The sequence below is a fragment of the Kogia breviceps genome, chromosome 7 (assembly GCF_026419965.1).
Source record: "Kogia breviceps isolate mKogBre1 chromosome 7, mKogBre1 haplotype 1, whole genome shotgun sequence".
NCBI lineage: Eukaryota > Metazoa > Chordata > Mammalia > Artiodactyla > Physeteridae > Kogia > Kogia breviceps.
In genome coordinates, this window is record NC_081316.1 from 9927325 (window position 1) to 9943980 (window position 16656).

A 16656-nucleotide genomic window follows, 5' to 3' on the forward strand; every position below is an offset into this window, starting at 1 on the left:
TCCTCAAGTCCATTCTCTATGTCTACGTCTTTAATCCTGCCCTGCAACTAGGTTCACTTTTTTAAAAATTCCATATATGTGAGTTAGCATACAGTATTTGTTTCTCTCTTTCTGACTTACTTCACTCTGTATGACAGACTCTAGGTCCATCCACCTCACTACAAATAACTCAATTTCGTTTCTTTTTATGGCTGGGTAATATTCCATTGTCTATATGTGCCACATCTTCTGTATCCATTCATCTGTTGATAGACACTTATGTTGCTTCCATGACCTGGCTATTGTAAATAGTGCTGCAATGAACATTGGGGTGCATGTGTCTCTTTGAATTGTGGTCTTCTCAGGGTATATGCCCAGTAGTGGGATTACTGGGTCATATGGTAGTTCTATTTTTAGTTTTTTAAGGAAACTCCATACTGATGTGGTTTTTTTAAAATTTATTTTTGGCTGCGTTGGGTCTTTGTTGCTGTGCGCGGGCTTTCTCTAGTTGTGGCGAGCAGGGTCTCCTCTTTGCTGTGGTGCGCGGGCTTCTCATTGCGGTGGCTTCTCTTGTTGCGGAGCATAGGCTCTAGGTGCGCAGGCTCAGTAGTTGTGGCGCATGGGCTTAGTTGCTCTGGCATGTGGGATCTTCCCGGTGCAGGGCTCGAACCCGTGTCTCCTGCATTGGCAGGCAGATTCTTAGCCACTGTGCCACCAGGGAAGCCCTTTGTTCACATTTTTAATGTAACTGTGCTTTTATCCATGGGTTGGGGAAATTTGGGTTTTACCATATTGAACTATTTCACTTGTGATGTCTTCTTATTAGAGTTCTGTGTGCTTTATCGTATGAATTTTCTATTGTTGCTAGAACAAATTACTGTAGATTTAGTGGCTTAAACGATACTGTTAGCTCACGGTTCCGTAGAAGTCCAATACAGGTCTTATGGGGCTAATATCATGGTGTCTGTACGGCTGTATTCTTTCTGGAGACTGTAAAGGAGAACCTCTTTCCATTTCTTTTCCAGATTCTAGAGGCCAACAAATTCCTTGGCTCGTGGCCCCCTTCTTTCATCTTCAAAGCCAGCAGTGTCATATCTCTCTCTGATCTCAGGGAAGGGTTCTCTGCGTTTAAGGACTCATGTAATTAGGTTGAGCTCACCGAGATAATCCAGAGTAATCTCCCCATCTCTAGATACTTAAAGTTAATCACATCTGCAAGGTACCTTTTGCCATGTAAGGTAACATATTCACAGGTTCCAGGGGTTAGGATGTGGACATCTTTTGGCGGGGGAGGTATTTTTTTTACCCACCATATGTATGATTTACTAATCGTGTCACATTCTAATTTCATTCTCATGGCATCCTTGTAAAGCAGCAGTATCCTTGTAAGGTAGATAGCTTTTCTAAAGCACTTGTTAAAAATATAATTTCCATCAGTTGTCGTCACCTTAACCCAGAGTTCAATCTTAGCATTACTCACTGATAAGGACGACCAGATATAAGGTGCCTCCTGGTGTGCTATAAAATGAAGGATACAACATCACCTGTAAGGCTTTTTTGGCCACACTTTGTGGCTTGCGAGATCTTAGTTCCCCAACCAAGGATTGAACCTGGGCCCTCGTCAGTGAAAGTGAGGAGTCCCAACCACTGGACCACCAGGGAGTTCCCTGTAAGGCAGTTTTTTGTTTTTTTTTTTTCTTGCGGTACGCAGGCCTCTCACTGTTGTGGCCTCTCCCGTTGCGGAGCACAGGCTCAGTGACCATGGCTCACGGGCCCAGCCGCTCTGCGGCATGTGGGATCTTCCTGGACCGGGGCACAAACCCGTGTCCCCTGCATCGGCAGGCGGACCCTCAACCACTGCGCCACCAGGGAAGCCCCTGTAAGGCAGTTTTAAACAACTTTCTTCAGATAGTATTCACATACCATAAAATCCCCTCCTCTAAACTGTGCAGTCAATTCAGTGATTTTTGTATATTCACATAGTTGTGTAACCGTCACCACAATCTAATTTAGGAACATTTTTATCACCCTAAAAGTCACTGACCATTCCACTGTCCTCAGCCCTTGGAAACTACTAACCTACTTATGTTTCTATAGATTTGCCTGTACTACACACACACACACACACACACACACACACACACACACATATACACACATATATATACATCAGTGGCTGGGCATTTGGGTTATTTCCACTTTTTGGCTATTATGAATAATGCTGATATGAACATATAAAGTATTCTTGCAAAAAATATATAATCCAGATTGTGATAGGCAGAATTATCCCCCCCCCCAAGATGTCTACTTCCTAATCCCTGGAACCTGTGACCTTACCTGGCAAAAGGGACTTTGTACTACATGTGAGTACGGTAAGGATCTAGAGGTGGAAAGATGAGCCTGGGCCCTGCAGGTGGGCCCTGTCTCATCACATAGTCCTTGAAGGGAGAGAACACTTCCCTGCTGAAGTCAGAAGGAGAGAGGTGTGAGGACAGAAGAAAGGTTAGAGTTATATGAAATGGCTGGCATGTAAAGATGGAGAAAGAGGGCCATGAGCAAGGAATGTGATCAGCCTCTCGAAGCTGGAAAAAAAGCACAGACACAGGTTCTCCCCTGAAGTCTCCAGAAAGGAGTGGAACCCTGCCAACACCCTGATGTGAGCTCACTGTTCTTTTTGCTTGTAGCTGCCTTGCCTGTGCTTATGCCCCCTGCATCCATTGAGTGGTCAGTGTGGAAAATCTGAAGGTCCCGCCCCCTTGCCTGGATCTAGAACAGCTGTGAAGGACCGTTCAGCTCCAGAGCACTGAGCGCGGTCATCAGAGGCTTCAACGTCTCTTTCTAACCAGTCGCGCCTCGCTCAGTCCCTGCGAAGTGCTCGTCCTGAGCGCACCCTCCAGCAAACCTCCTGCGTGCAGATCTCTGCCTCAGAGTGTTTCCTCAGGGAATCCTGCAGGGGACAGTCCCACATCACCTCTTGTCTAAGGATGGGTGGCCAGCTGGGAACCAACAGGGAAAAAGAAGTTGGAAAGAGTTCAGGCGAGGATCTTTCCTAAATTCCAAAATTGATGATGCAGTATTGGAAAGAACATCAGCCGGGCGTTAGAAGACTGGGGTTCAAGGTCTAGCTCTGTCTTAGCTAACCTCTTTTCACTTGGAAAGTCCCCCAGGATCTCTGCATCAGTTTCTTAGAGGAGGGTGACGTACTTATTGACCTTCAAGCTCTCTTCCTGACACTAAAGCTCTAGGGTCTGACCACTTTTAGGCCACAGGCCTAAAAGTCGGAGACAGGCTGGGTCTTCACCTTCATCTCTCTTTAATTTCAAGACTCAGAATGCTTCCTGGGATTGAGGACGGGCATGTCCTCCCTGAGTCAAAATTGACTTCAGAGTCACCCAACCTGTGACCTTTGTGCCACTTAGTTCAGACTGTGATAATTTCTTAGGTACTTGTCTATCACAGTGATTTCCATACACTACATTTTCTCACTTCTGTGATGTATACTTAAATTTTTTTTTTATGTATTAAAAAAAGATTAGGGCTTCCCTGGTGGCGCAGTGGTTGGGGATCTGCCTGCCGATGCAGGGGACACGGGTTCGTGCCCCGGTCCGGGAAGATCCCACGTGCCGCGGAGCGGCTGGGCCCGTGAGCCATGGCCGCTGAGCCTGCGCGTCCGGAGCCTGTGCTCCTCAACGGGAGAGGCCACAACTGGGAGAGGCCCGCGTACCGCAAAATAAATAAATAAATAAATAAATAAATAAATAAAAATAAAAGATTAAAAATTTTGTTACATAATAAATGGCTTAACTATGAAAAATTAATAAAATGTTTAAGATAAAAAAGCAAGAACGTGTCACGCAATCAATATGCCTAATGGAGTCATGTTTCTTTCTTCCTTTCTTTCTTTTTTTTTTTTTCCAAAAAATGGTAAATTGATGGGGCATCTTCTTTCTTTCTTTTTTTTTTTTTTTTCCCAGAAAAAGTGGTTGGTAAATTGATGGGGCATCTTCGTTTCCCAGGAATCCAGGAATTAAGTTTTTGACCATTAGCTGTCTCATTCCTCCTCTTATTTTCAACATCCATCAGAGGTCTCAGACCTTAAAGTTTCCTAATCAGTGTTTGACAGAGTGACTAAAGTTGAATAAATGCTCATATACATTCTTAGAACACTCAATTACCCTTAGACCTGTTAATATACTGGCGCGGTGTGGTTGTAACATAAGTGGAATTATATTGCCATCTAGTGGTTGGGGGGGGTGACTTCACTTAGAAACATAATGCAGAATGTTACCGAGATTATTGTTTGTGCAGCAAGTTTCATTTGCAGATACTTTCATAGGAAATATATTTTTATTGCTTAGCATTATTGTCTTGGTTTGCCTTGAGAGTGTCTTGGTTTGCTAGATCACCACTAAGTATAAGTGAAGAGTATCGTAAATGGAACTTTAAAGCAGATTTTCCTAAACTAACTGAATAGCCGTTCCTTGAAAGAAGAGATCAGTGGTTGAAATAAGCATGGGAAATGATGGTAAATGAAATTCAACATATTTCTTTCCTGCAGAACTTTTCAGAGACATTAATAGGATGGTGTGCTTTGTTAAGCTCCATTGGGCCTTATGTGTGGTGTGTTTCCCAGACTCTATGCTCTTTCCAAGGAACAACTCATTGGACCATTGTTCTGTGGGAAGACGTTGGGGAAACACTGCTTTGTTGTCATCTTCCCCGTATGTTAAAACATACCCAGAGTTTTCATTTTGTTTTGGCGAGTGTGGGGACTCCGTGTTTGTACAGAAGCCTGTTCGGGTTTACTGAGGTATACGGGAAAATTCACTAAGATTACTGCATTTTATTAGCAAAAGAGTCTAAAGTTGAAAAAAATCGATCACTGCTTAGCGTTTCCCTGACTGCAAAGCCTTCTTTGACCTTCATGTCCATGTTCTAGACATGGTGAATTCAGGGAGTATTGTAAGCAGTCATAGTCTTACATTTAGAAGGATCTTAGTTAATTTTTAGGTAATCATTTCTTTAATTGAAATTAGCATTACTTCACATTGAATATTTTTTACGAAATCGACTTGGGTTCTAGGAATGTGGTTTCCTGCTGTTTGGACAGTTACTTTCAATAAGAGCTGTTAGTGATAGCAGAAATGACTTGGGATATAGCCACAATGCAAATGACTTGAGATTTTCTATTTCTGTTCTTTTTTTTTTTTTTTAATTGCCATTCACCTCTGCGTTGCTGTGTTAATCATAGTGACTAAATTCCAAACTCCTGGCAAGAGCTTCATTTATTCTTCATTTATTCTTTGCAGAGTCTTGATCGCACGCCTGCCATGTGCTAGTCACTGGGGTTAGGAAGATCCCTCAGGACATAGGCTCTGTGCAGTAAGGGGTCTCATCTGCCTCGTTTTCTGTTGTATCACTGGTGCCTAGCACTGTGACCAGCACTTCCTCAGTGTTCATGAAGTAGTATCTGTGGACAGAATAAAACTTTCACACTCTCTGCTTTTGGGACTCTGCCAGTTTACCAGAGAGACAAAGGGGAAATACAGATAACAGTAAAATATGTTAATTAATATAAAAGAGATATGTATCAAAAGGAGAAAGAGCATTCCAGGCAAAAAGTCCTGGAAGCATGGAGAGAACTGGGATGAGGAGCGGTTTTTAGAAGGCTGGGGACCTTTCTTTCTTAATTATTTATTTATTTATTTTATATTTTTCTTGCGGTACGCGGGCCTCTCATTGTCGTGGCCTCTCCCGTTGCGGGGCACAGGCTCCGGACGCGCAGGCTCAGCGGCCACGGCTCACGGGCCCAGCCGCTCCGCGGCACGTGGGATCCTCCCGGACCGGGGCACGAACCCGTGTCCCCTGCATCGGCAGGCGGACTCTCAACCACTGCGCCACCAGGGAAGCCCATGAGGCTGGGGACCTTTTGCGAGAGCTTTTCCTTTCTTACTGAAGAGTTTAGATTTACTTAAATGTCTTTCCTTACAACTCAGTGCTTAAAGTACTCTATTAGACATTCTTGTTCTAGATTTGCTATAAGAATTTTATTGGATCGCAAACCAAACTTTGTAATTAGCTCAAAAGATTTTTTTGAAAGGTTGATCCGACCCCAGTATAGAGAACCTTAATATGCGTGGGCCTTGTTGAAACAGAGAAGACATCACTGTAGGGTTGGTAACTCATGGGGAAACCAGGATGACATTGTAGGTTCTTAATAATTGCCCTAACATTCTGTCTAGAATTTTGAAATTCTCCCTAGGAAACCCCCAGAGCAGAGCCCATCAGGAGAAGTTTCTTTAAAAAGCAAAACTGTGGAATAAGCAAAGTGTGTTGGTGACATTTCACTTCCCTTTTCATGATTCTTTCTACCGGCTTAGAAAACCACCATGACTTCAGAAAGCAGGGTCCTCTGATGGCCCCTGAAAGCCCAGGGTTCCCACTCAGACCTGATTTTCTTGTGCTTTGGACTCATCTGTGGGGACCATATGCCTTGGATTTTTTTCACCTTTCCTATAATATTTCCCATAAATTTCAGTATGTTGTGATTCATTACATGCTTACTTAAATGTTATTTTTATATCTTTGTAAGAGCTTGCATGTACTTAATTCACAAAATCAGAAAAGAAAGCCCTTGCTTGAACCATATATCCTGAATTTTGCTTCTATATGTGCTATACCTATTGAAACCAGCATTGGAAATGATCTGAGATGAATTCACGCTGAGATGCCAGTGATAGAAAAGCTTAATAAATTGCCCTTCCCCGAGGTATGGGTACTGCAACACACATTCCCTTAACCCACAGAGCATTGTCACTCTTTCCTCTCTTGCTCATCTTGCTAATCAGTTGTGGGAGTCCTTTCCTACCTCAATATCCTTTCAACACAGTGATTCAGACAGCTGCTATCAGTTGACTGGAATTAACATGTGATAAGTAATCAATTTACCATCTAATTCAAAGAAGTGGAACTCTAATGGTGGAATTGGAGGTATCAGCAAGGAACCAGATGTGTAGGCAGGCTTAACAGGGACAGTTAAGTCATCTCAATAAAATATAATTAATATTGAGCTTAAAGACCAAAATCAAAGCTGATCCAGGGGCTTCCCTGGTGGTGCAGTGGTTAAGAATCCACCTGCAGGGGACACGGGTTCGAGCCCTGGGCCAGGAAGATCCTCCATGCCATGGAGCAACTAAGCCCGTGCGCCACAACTACTGAGACTGTGCTGTAGAGCCCCCGTGTTCCGCAACAAAAGAAGCCATCACAATGAGAAGCCCGCGCACCGCAACGAAGAGTAGCCCACGCTCTCAGCAACTAGAGAAAGCCCACGCGTGGCAACGAAGTCCCAATGCAGCAAAACTAAATAAATAAATGTATAAATTAAAAAAAAATAGCTGATCCAGTAAACAGTTTTACTTGCATGTACACAAAACCCAGAGCTGCTTTTTCATGTAAAAGTACACAATACAATTAATCTAGCGATTCAGGTTTTTAAGTATATATTCTGATTTGAATCTAGATTCTTGCAACATCAAATCCACTTCAAATGCTCCATTCTCATTCTGTCCTTGAAACCTCAGGGCTGTCACTTCTTTGGTCATGGGTAATGTCTTTGCATCTTCCTCAGCAAAACAATGATGGCAATTAATAACAATTGGGAGATTTTGCCATCTGTTTAATTCTTTTCTCCTTTCATCTCCTCCTGTGAGTTCTCTAACTCTTTCTCCTGTTCTATACCTTCAAAGAGTAAAAAGCTTCAAACCATAAAAATAGAGTTTTAAGAAGTATTACCCCTTCCTCATTTTGTCTGCCAAGTTTCAATTTGGTGCAGGTGCTGACAGATGTTTATAGGCAAATAGATCATTTCCATATCGCAAAGCAAGGATGCTCACTGACCTAGCAAGTGTTAGGACTTTGATTAGAGGCTCCAGTTTGAGGTCAGAGGCCAATGCTTTTCTAAATCTCAGACTTTAGTTTCGTTTTAGCTTGCTTTTGTCATCGCCCAAATCCTGCAAAAATGTCTGGAAATTAAATAAGAATGTACGACTATAATCTTGGGCCTGGCAAAGCTTCTGTAGGCAACCACAGGCCCGCACCCAGTGATTGTTTATACTCCTCTTGCATCCTCTAGGATCCTGCTTATGCATCAGTTTCTGTTGAGTAACGGTGTGCAGAGCCAAGTCAGGAACACCAGTGTTCCTTGTCTGCCTTCTTGGGCTGGTCCTGACGCTGGCCCCTGACAATGCCAGGCTCGGGAACTATTTGTTTCTGAACTCCAGCCAAGGAGTCTTAACAATTCTTTCCCTTCCTTTCCATCGCCCTCTTCTTCCTTACCAATGCCAAGTCTGGGATTTTTCCTTGTCTAGAGACTATACAGGCAAGGAAATGAACTTTCTTGGGATATGACAGACCACTTAACAGAAAATGTGCCCTTTGTTCTCATTCAACTGCCTTTTCCTCAAATGACATTTCAAAGGCTTCTGCAGATATATCCGCATTTAGCTACTTAATTTCTACAAGGTCTCTGTCAGAGGCTAAGAAGTAGCTGTTGGAATTCGAATTTTTCCGATAGGGAAGCAATAGCTCAGAAAGGAAAACTGATATACCCAAGAATTTAGTCAAGCAGTTCTATTAGTTGTGTCTGAATCCATTCTTTAAATTTACTTAAAAATCCTTTTAGCTGCTAGCAACCACGTCCAAGACAAAGGAAGCAAACACTTACATTTACTTACAAAAAATAGACACAGGTCTGAGTGTTGATTGCTAATTCCACCATGAGTCAGAAAATTTTATTTCATTTAGACACACCCAGGGACAGCCTAGCACAGATTAGAGTCCACAGGGATATGGGTTCTACTTCCCACTGTTGTTTTTTTTTCCCTCTCATTTTTTGGCTGCACCCTGCAGCATGTGGGATCTTAGTTCTCCAACCAGGGATCGAGTCCACACCCTCTGCATTGGAAGGGTGAAGTCTTAACCACTGGACCACCAGGGAAGTCCCTCTACTTCCCACTGTTCAGTAGCCACTTGACCTTGGGCAAGTCGCTTCAGTTCTCTGGGCTTCAGTTTACTCATCTGTAAAACAGGGCAGTTAGGTTTCATGATCCCTTTGGTTTTCTTCCAGCTTCAGAAGTCTGCACGTGGGAAAAAGCTGAAATAAAGACATAAGGCACGGGGCTTCCCTGGTGGCGCAGTGGTTGAGAATCCACCTGCCGATGTAGGAGACACGGGTTCGTGCCCTGGTCCGGGAAGATCCCACATGCCGCGGAGCAACTAAGCCCGTGAGCCATGGCCGCTAGGCCTGCGCGTCTGGAGCCTATGCTCCGCAACGGGAGAGGCCGCAACAGTGAGAGGCCCACATACCGCAAAAAAAAAAAAAAAAAAAAAAAATAAGGCTAAAACATGTTCAAGAAGTCAGCAAAACATCTATATATAAAAAGAATAATTTTAAAAGAATAATCTCTGGTAAATAAAAATATCTGTACATTTTGACTTGGCAATTTCACTCTGGGCACTTTATCCTAAGGAAACAATCAGAGATGTGCTTCAAGATACAAGAATGACTGTCACAAAGTTCTTTTTTTTTTTTTTTTTAATAAACTTTTAATTTTAGGATAGCTTCAGACTTATAGAGAAGTTCCAAAGATAGTGCAAAGAGTTCCATATACTCCATCTACCCTCCCTCCCCATTTCCCTTACTATTAACAACTTATATTAGTAGGATATGTTTATCATAACTAATGAACTAGTATTGATACATTATTATTAACTAAAATCCATACTTTAATCGTATTTCCCTACTTTTACCTAATGTCTTTTTTTCTGTTCCAGGATTCGATCCAGAACACCACATTACATTTAGTTGTCATGTCTCCCTAGGTTCTTTAAGCTGGGGAGAGATTCTCAGATTTTCCTTATTTCTGATGACCTTGATAGTCTTGAGGAGCTCTGGTCAGGTGTTTTGTAGAATGTCTCTTGATTTGGGTTGGTTGGATTTTTTAAAAAAATCATGAATAGACTGATGTTATTGGTTCCTGGGAGGAAGACCACAGAGTTAAGGTGCCATTCTTGTTACATCATATCAGGGGTCCCAGCTGTCTACATAATTTTCACCAATGATGTTAATCACATAGCGGAGGTAGCGTTTGCCAGGTTTCATCATGCTTTTTTTTTTTTTTTTTTTTTTTTGGCCACCCCTCGCAGCTTGCAGGATCTTAGTTCTCCGACCAGGGATTGAACCTGGGCCCTCGGCAGTGAAAGCGCGGAATCCTAACCACTGGACTGCCAGGTAATTCCCTCACCATGCTATTATTTGTTGCGGTACGCGGGCCTCTCACTGTTGTGGCCTCTCCCGTTGCGGAGCACAAGCTCCGGACGCGCAGGCTCAGCGGCCATGGCTCACGGGCCCAGCCGCTCTGCGGCATGTGGGATCCTCCCGGACCGGGGCACGAACCCGTGTCCCCCGCATCGGCAGGCGGACTCTCAACCACTGCGCCACCAGGGAAGCCCCATGCTATTTTTTAACAATAAAACTTTTCAAGCTAGATGTCAATAATAGGACTGTAGACTTCATGAGGTCAGCGACGTTGCCTGTTTCACTCACCACAATGCACCTAGTGCCAAGAACAGTTCTGACACATAATAGGTGTTCAATGAATTGAGTTTGTTGAATGAAAAAGATAAATTTATATAAATTAATGTATGCAATATGATAGAATACTAGCAGTCATCATAAATATTTGGTGATATGGAAAAATGCTAATGATAAATTCAGTGCACAAAACATATTAAAAAAGAGTTTCTATACATCCTATTTTCAATAAAGTGTGTGTGTGTATGCACGTGTGTGTGCATGTGTAGGAAAAAGACTAGAAGACTATCATCAAAATTTTAACAGGGGTCATTGGTTATTGCTGGGTGGAAGGACGGGGGATTTAAATTTTCTTCCTTGTTCAATATTTTCAAAATTTTTAACAATAAAAATGAATTACTTTGGAAATCAGAAAGAAAAATACAATAAATATGGAGAGAAGTTTTATCCTTCCAAAAGATTCTGGAGCAAGGAAAATAGATGTTCCAATACAATGCCCAGCAACCACATTATTTAGCCATGTATTAGTATCTGTGAAGGAACTGAAATCAGTGGTGCAGTGCATAGAGGGTGTTGTCCTCAAAATTCTGCAGTTTCTAGGAAACAGGGTACACTAGGCACCATCTGTTTCTGATTTAGGGCATTAGAGTTGCAAGATCATGAGCTGTATCTTTGTTACTCTCATAACAAATTGTTTAAAGTTAAAAAAGAAAAAAAAAGAAGAGTAAAGAGCAAAACCAAATGCACAGGATGCCAGAGTGAATGGCATTATTGTATCGTTCTCTTTCTCCTCCCTGGGGCTTTGCATTTTAAAAACACATGTTGTGGTTTTTCTATGATTATCTTCCCACTTCCTGTGTTGTATCTGCCTTACTGTAAATATCCTTTTGTATAGTCATGCTTTTCTTGTATCTTGCATGTGTGTCTTTCTTCATATTCACTAACTTTCTCCAAACTTCCACTGTATATTTTTGCTAACTTGTTTGAGTGCAGTGGTATTTTTATTCTCTAACAGGATTTTTAGGACCCTGGTTTCAAATCCTAGTCCCATCTTTTATTAGCTGTGTGATCTGGGGAAAGTCGCTTAACCTCTCTGAGTTTCCCCCCTTGGATACTGGAGGACAATATTATATACCTACTGGGAGTGTTGCAAGGATTGGATGAGATTTAATGTAAATATGTAGAGGATCTATCCTAGTGCTAGTCGCAAACAGGGCACTTAACTGTTCGTTACCTATTACTTCCTTTTCCCCTTCCATGAACGCTCTGTACTGTGTCTCTTGCCATCTTTCTAAAATGCCAACACATGCTAAAGGATCAAGTCCAAACGTAGGCTTTCAGGGTCCTCTTCAAATGAGGCCCAACCCATCTCACTGGTCTCACTGTCTTCCAGGCACATTCTATATACACATTACACTCCAGGCACACCAAATCACTGGCTGTTGCCTAAGTACACCTTACTCTGTCTTTTGTGCATGTCTTTACGCATGCTGTTTTCTGTGCCTCGAAGTCTTTTGTGCTCCTACCTGACAAATTTCTTTGTGAAGCCTCTCTGACAACTTGAGGCCCCTATGCTCCCTTCCGACCACAGTAATTTGTTCAGACTTTTATTAATGCAATTCCTTATTCAAGTGTCGTATCAGTCACTCACTCATTTACTTAACAAAGAGTTACCCTGCCCCTACTATGTGCCGGGCACTGAGAATGCGACCTCTAGTTAAATTATAGATTCCATAATGACAGGAGTCTTGTCTTATTTCTCCCTCCCCAGTGCTTAGCACAGGAGAAAAGCAAACAATGTTTGTTTGTTCAACATTGAATAAAATTAGAACATTTCATTTTCAATAATTAAATTGAAAATCGTAATGCTACCAAGTACTTCCTCGTTTGCCTTTTAAAGGCAAAGATAAAAGACACATATTTTCTTTTACATGTAACATATTGTTATGCTTATTAACAATTCCAGGGGGCTCAGAAATATTCCTTTGCTTTGAATGGTCTCCATCTGGAAGGGTTTAGCTAATTAAACCAAAGACTGCAGATGAGTTGGCCCCATTTATCTTCAAGGGATGAAATCTTTTTCTCTCCAGAGATTCCTCAGACAAATATCAAGGGTCAATGTTATTTTTAGTGACATATAGTTTTGAAAGTCTTAAAATTTTATTTTCAATTTCTAAATTTGGTAACACATACTTTAAAAAAATCTTTTCATCAAAAAAAAAAAAAAAAGTTAAATTTACTAGTGAACCTTAGCCTATACAGGAGCATTTGTATCAACTCTAGATTATGTTGAATTACCATACTGGAGGTTAAGTTAGCCATTAATCTATAAAAAAGAAGTTAGAAAAAAATGCTTCTCTTTCCTTTTTTTGGTAAATGCAGGATTCCTGTTGGTGATGATATTCTGTGCAGATTGAATGGTGATTCAGAGAAAGCTATTATTATCCTTCATTTTGAGGGATTTTCAGTTTTGATGATTATTTGTCACTGTTTCTAAGTTTTCATTCTTGCCCCTACCCTCTCCCCTTCTCCATCCTCTCCTAATGTACAGAAACATATGGGCGTCGCTTTCTTGGATTAATGTGGATCCCCCTTGTACACGCCACAGGACAATTATGAAAATTCATGTGAAAATTACATGCTGATTTCTTTGAGGTTCAGAGTGAAAACACTTTATAATTTCACACCAACAACAATGAAGAAATGACCACAAAAGCTGAGTTTTATTGACATAAATTCAAAAACTTTTTTTTCCAGTTGGAAATAATTTGTCCATCTCCTGGGTTATATCATGAGATTGAAACTGAAGGGCCCTGATAGGAAAGAGCTACCTCATTTTTAGTAAAAAAGATGTTATGCAAACTTTGATAGTGCATAAAGCAAATTCCACAGCTAATACTGCCATCTGTGCTAGGCAGTGTCAGCATGCACAATGGATTCAACTGAATTTCATATAAACTAAAAGTCAATAAAGAAAGTCAGTATGGGGCCAAAGAACCCACTGAAGTTCTTCCGGCCCTATGTGGGTGAGGCCCTCTTTTGCATCCCTGCCTGGGGCTGCCTCCCAGCCTTTCTTAAGACTCTGACCTCCTCCTTTTCCATTTTTCTTCTTGGGGGACAAAAGGGCCCAACAAAGCCAAGGACGGGGGTAAGGGTTGGCTGTGGAATTCAGATCACTGGGTTTAATGAAACAAACAGGTTCTGTGGTCATCACAGCCCCAAACAGTAGATTAGATCAAATCCTTAGCTCCTGAGTGGTCTTTGGCATTTTACAGTGCCCCAGAAGTCCAAGGGCTGTCACCAGGCACTTTTTTTTTTTTGCGGTGTAGGACCTTAACTATACTTACACCCCTACCCCCCTGGGCAGAAACCGTTCCGAGCAAACAACAAAGGCCTGGAAAACAGGACATGCCTGAGACATGCCCTAACCGCGAGCAAACAAGTATGGCGGGGGATAAGACTGCGAGCAAACAAGTATGGCGGGGGGATAAGAATGATTAAGCCAAAGAGTTTAAAGGTCGCCCCAGCCAACCATAACTCATGTGACTCAACCCCCCACCACAAAAACACGAAAATGTAAAGTAGGCATCCGACAGCTAACCAATCAAGGAACTAGAGCCAAGTCCCCACTCCGGTCCGGAACAAACAAACCAATGAGAAAAAAACCCTTGATATATCCACACTTTGCATACTGAAAAATGAAAGCTATAAAATGTATGTGATCCCGCTTGGGGGGGGTTCCTCTTTGGCCTCCTGCATGAGGACCAAGGAACCCCGGTGCACCGGCTCCTAATAAACCTCTTGCGTGTTGCAGCGACTCTCGACTCTTGGCGGTTCTTGGGCGAGCTGGGATCCCTCGGAGAGGTACGCGGGCCTCTCACTGTTGTGGCCTCTCCCATTGCGGAGCACAGGCTACGGATGCGCAGGCTCAGCGGGCCCAGCCGCTCCGCGCCATGCGGGATCCTCCAGGACCAGGGCACGAACCCGTGTCCCCTGCATCGGCAGGCGGACTCTCAACCATTGCGCCACCAGGGAAGCCCACCAGGCACTTTTTTCATTTTTCTTCTCTGAGGCCTCCTGGAGGTCATTCCATCCAGCCTTCATCTCTAGGTATTGTCAGAGGAGTTTAGCCCAGTTTTGTAGCCTCAGGTAGAAATACTTCTGCTATCTTGGGCTTTGGTATTGTTAAGGAGGGCCCAGGCAATCCTTCACTGTGTTTTGAGAAAGATGTTACTAGGATATTGTTCACTGAATTTCTTTGGAAGGGTCCATGACACTGTCAATTTAGAACGATTATGCTCTGCTTATGCAACTGGTGTATTTATCCTTCAGGGACCCTGTGCATTTTGTAATCCATCATTTTTCTCTCTTGCGTTGATTACCGGGAGGCTCTGAGCCAACTTTTGTCCCATCTGTCACAAGGGCTCCACAACTTGCATCTTACTTCTATACCTTTGCTTTCCCTCATGTTTCTTATTTCCAATTTATTTGATCTTCCTCTAGTGTTTGCATTTTTATAAGCAGCCTTAAATTCTTCTGGCAAGAAGATAAGTTGTAGATAAATGAGTAAAATAAACATTTGTGGGTAGGAAAATTCAGAGAAAATGAGTTCTCTCAGGCAACAAACCTTGATAGGACTTAGGACTGCCACAGTATGACATGGATTGTGTTAGAAAAGACAATGCCCCTTTGAGTAACGTGGCCACACCTATGGTATGGATAAATATGTCAATGGATATATGAATTGCAACTAAGCCATGAAGCTCAGGAATCAGTGAATGAATGGTAAAGCAGGAGTCTAGGAACGGAAATTCTTTTTTAACTTAGTTGTTGAAAAAGATTAGACTCTCCTACAGGAGAAAAACTCAAGTGACCCAAAGGAAGTGATTCACAGGGGATGAAACCAGAGAATGGTGACAGAAGGCTAAAGATGGCGTCCCAGAGGGAAAGCGGGAAGTGCCAAGCAGGAACTGCAAAAAAAAAAAAAAAAAAAATCCACATTTGTTGAAAGGCGAGTACATAAGCCGTCCAAACCAGGGTCACAAGCTCCCAGCAAAGTGGCTAGAATTTCTGCTGATGAATTGAAGGAAATTTGCAATAAGGAAAAATACACCCATCTGAAAAGAAATCCAGTTCATAAGGTCAGCCCAACCCAAAACAACATCAGTGAACAGGAATTTCATTCTCTGAACAATACCAATCTTAGCGCTGCAGTGGCCAACTCATTCCCTTCCAAAGGGCACACAGTTCACACCTAGTTTTGTACTGAAAATTCTACAGGGAACTTTTGAAAAAAGTGCTGCGCCCTCAGGAACGCTCAAAAAATGTGATTCTGTTTCCTTGTACAGCTGCATGGTAGCACATGTCCTCTTTACTATGTTAGCAATTGCCAATTTCACTAAAACTGCACAAATGGGGGTAGTGAAACTGCCAGTTACCTCATACAAAGAAAGTCTCTCAGGGAAGGGAGACAACGTCACATTGTAATAGTTTACATTTAAGTGCCCATAGCCTTTTACAAGGAGAAATAAGTAATACCGACCTCTTATAGATATGATGATCATAATAAGTGTAATAGCTCATACCGACATGGTGCTTACTATGTACTAGACCCTGTGCTAAGCATTTAATACATATTAACTCATTTAATTTAATCCTCATAACACTTCTCTTTAAGGTAGTCACGTAAGATAGCCCTGTATAAGCTTTCCCACGTTCAGAATGTCTAAGTGTGTACGTATGTCTCATTGCCATATGCTAGGTCAGAATTTCCCCTGAGCCTGAATATTTTGAGCTCATTCCTTGGTCAGGTGGGGTAAGGACGCACCAGACGGCCGGCTCATTGAATCCCCACTCTGTGCCTGCGCTTTGCTAGGCGTATGTTCTAAAACAACCCTTTGAGGTGCTTTCTGTTATTAACTCCAGTTTACATTTGCAGGAACAAATTCAGAAAGGTAAAATGCGGTCAGTGCCTTGCTGAAGATTACACAGCCAACGAGTGGCAAAGTTGGAATTTGATCCCAGAATTGTTAAGCTTTAGAATTTTAGTTCTTAACCAAGATTCTGTATTGTCCCTCTGCTAGACT

The 16656-nt window shown here is 42.3% G+C and overlaps 1 long non-coding RNA gene across 1 annotated transcript in view; it reads left to right on the plus strand.

Moving 5' to 3' along the window:
• The window catches only part of LOC131759999 (uncharacterized), a 77017-nt gene that overhangs the window by 794 nt on the left and 59567 nt on the right, over positions 1-16656 (plus strand). The window contains exon 2 of the long non-coding RNA XR_010841250.1: positions 10183-10267. This is a non-coding gene — a long non-coding RNA (uncharacterized lncRNA). The remainder of the gene's footprint in view (positions 1-10182; positions 10268-16656) is intronic.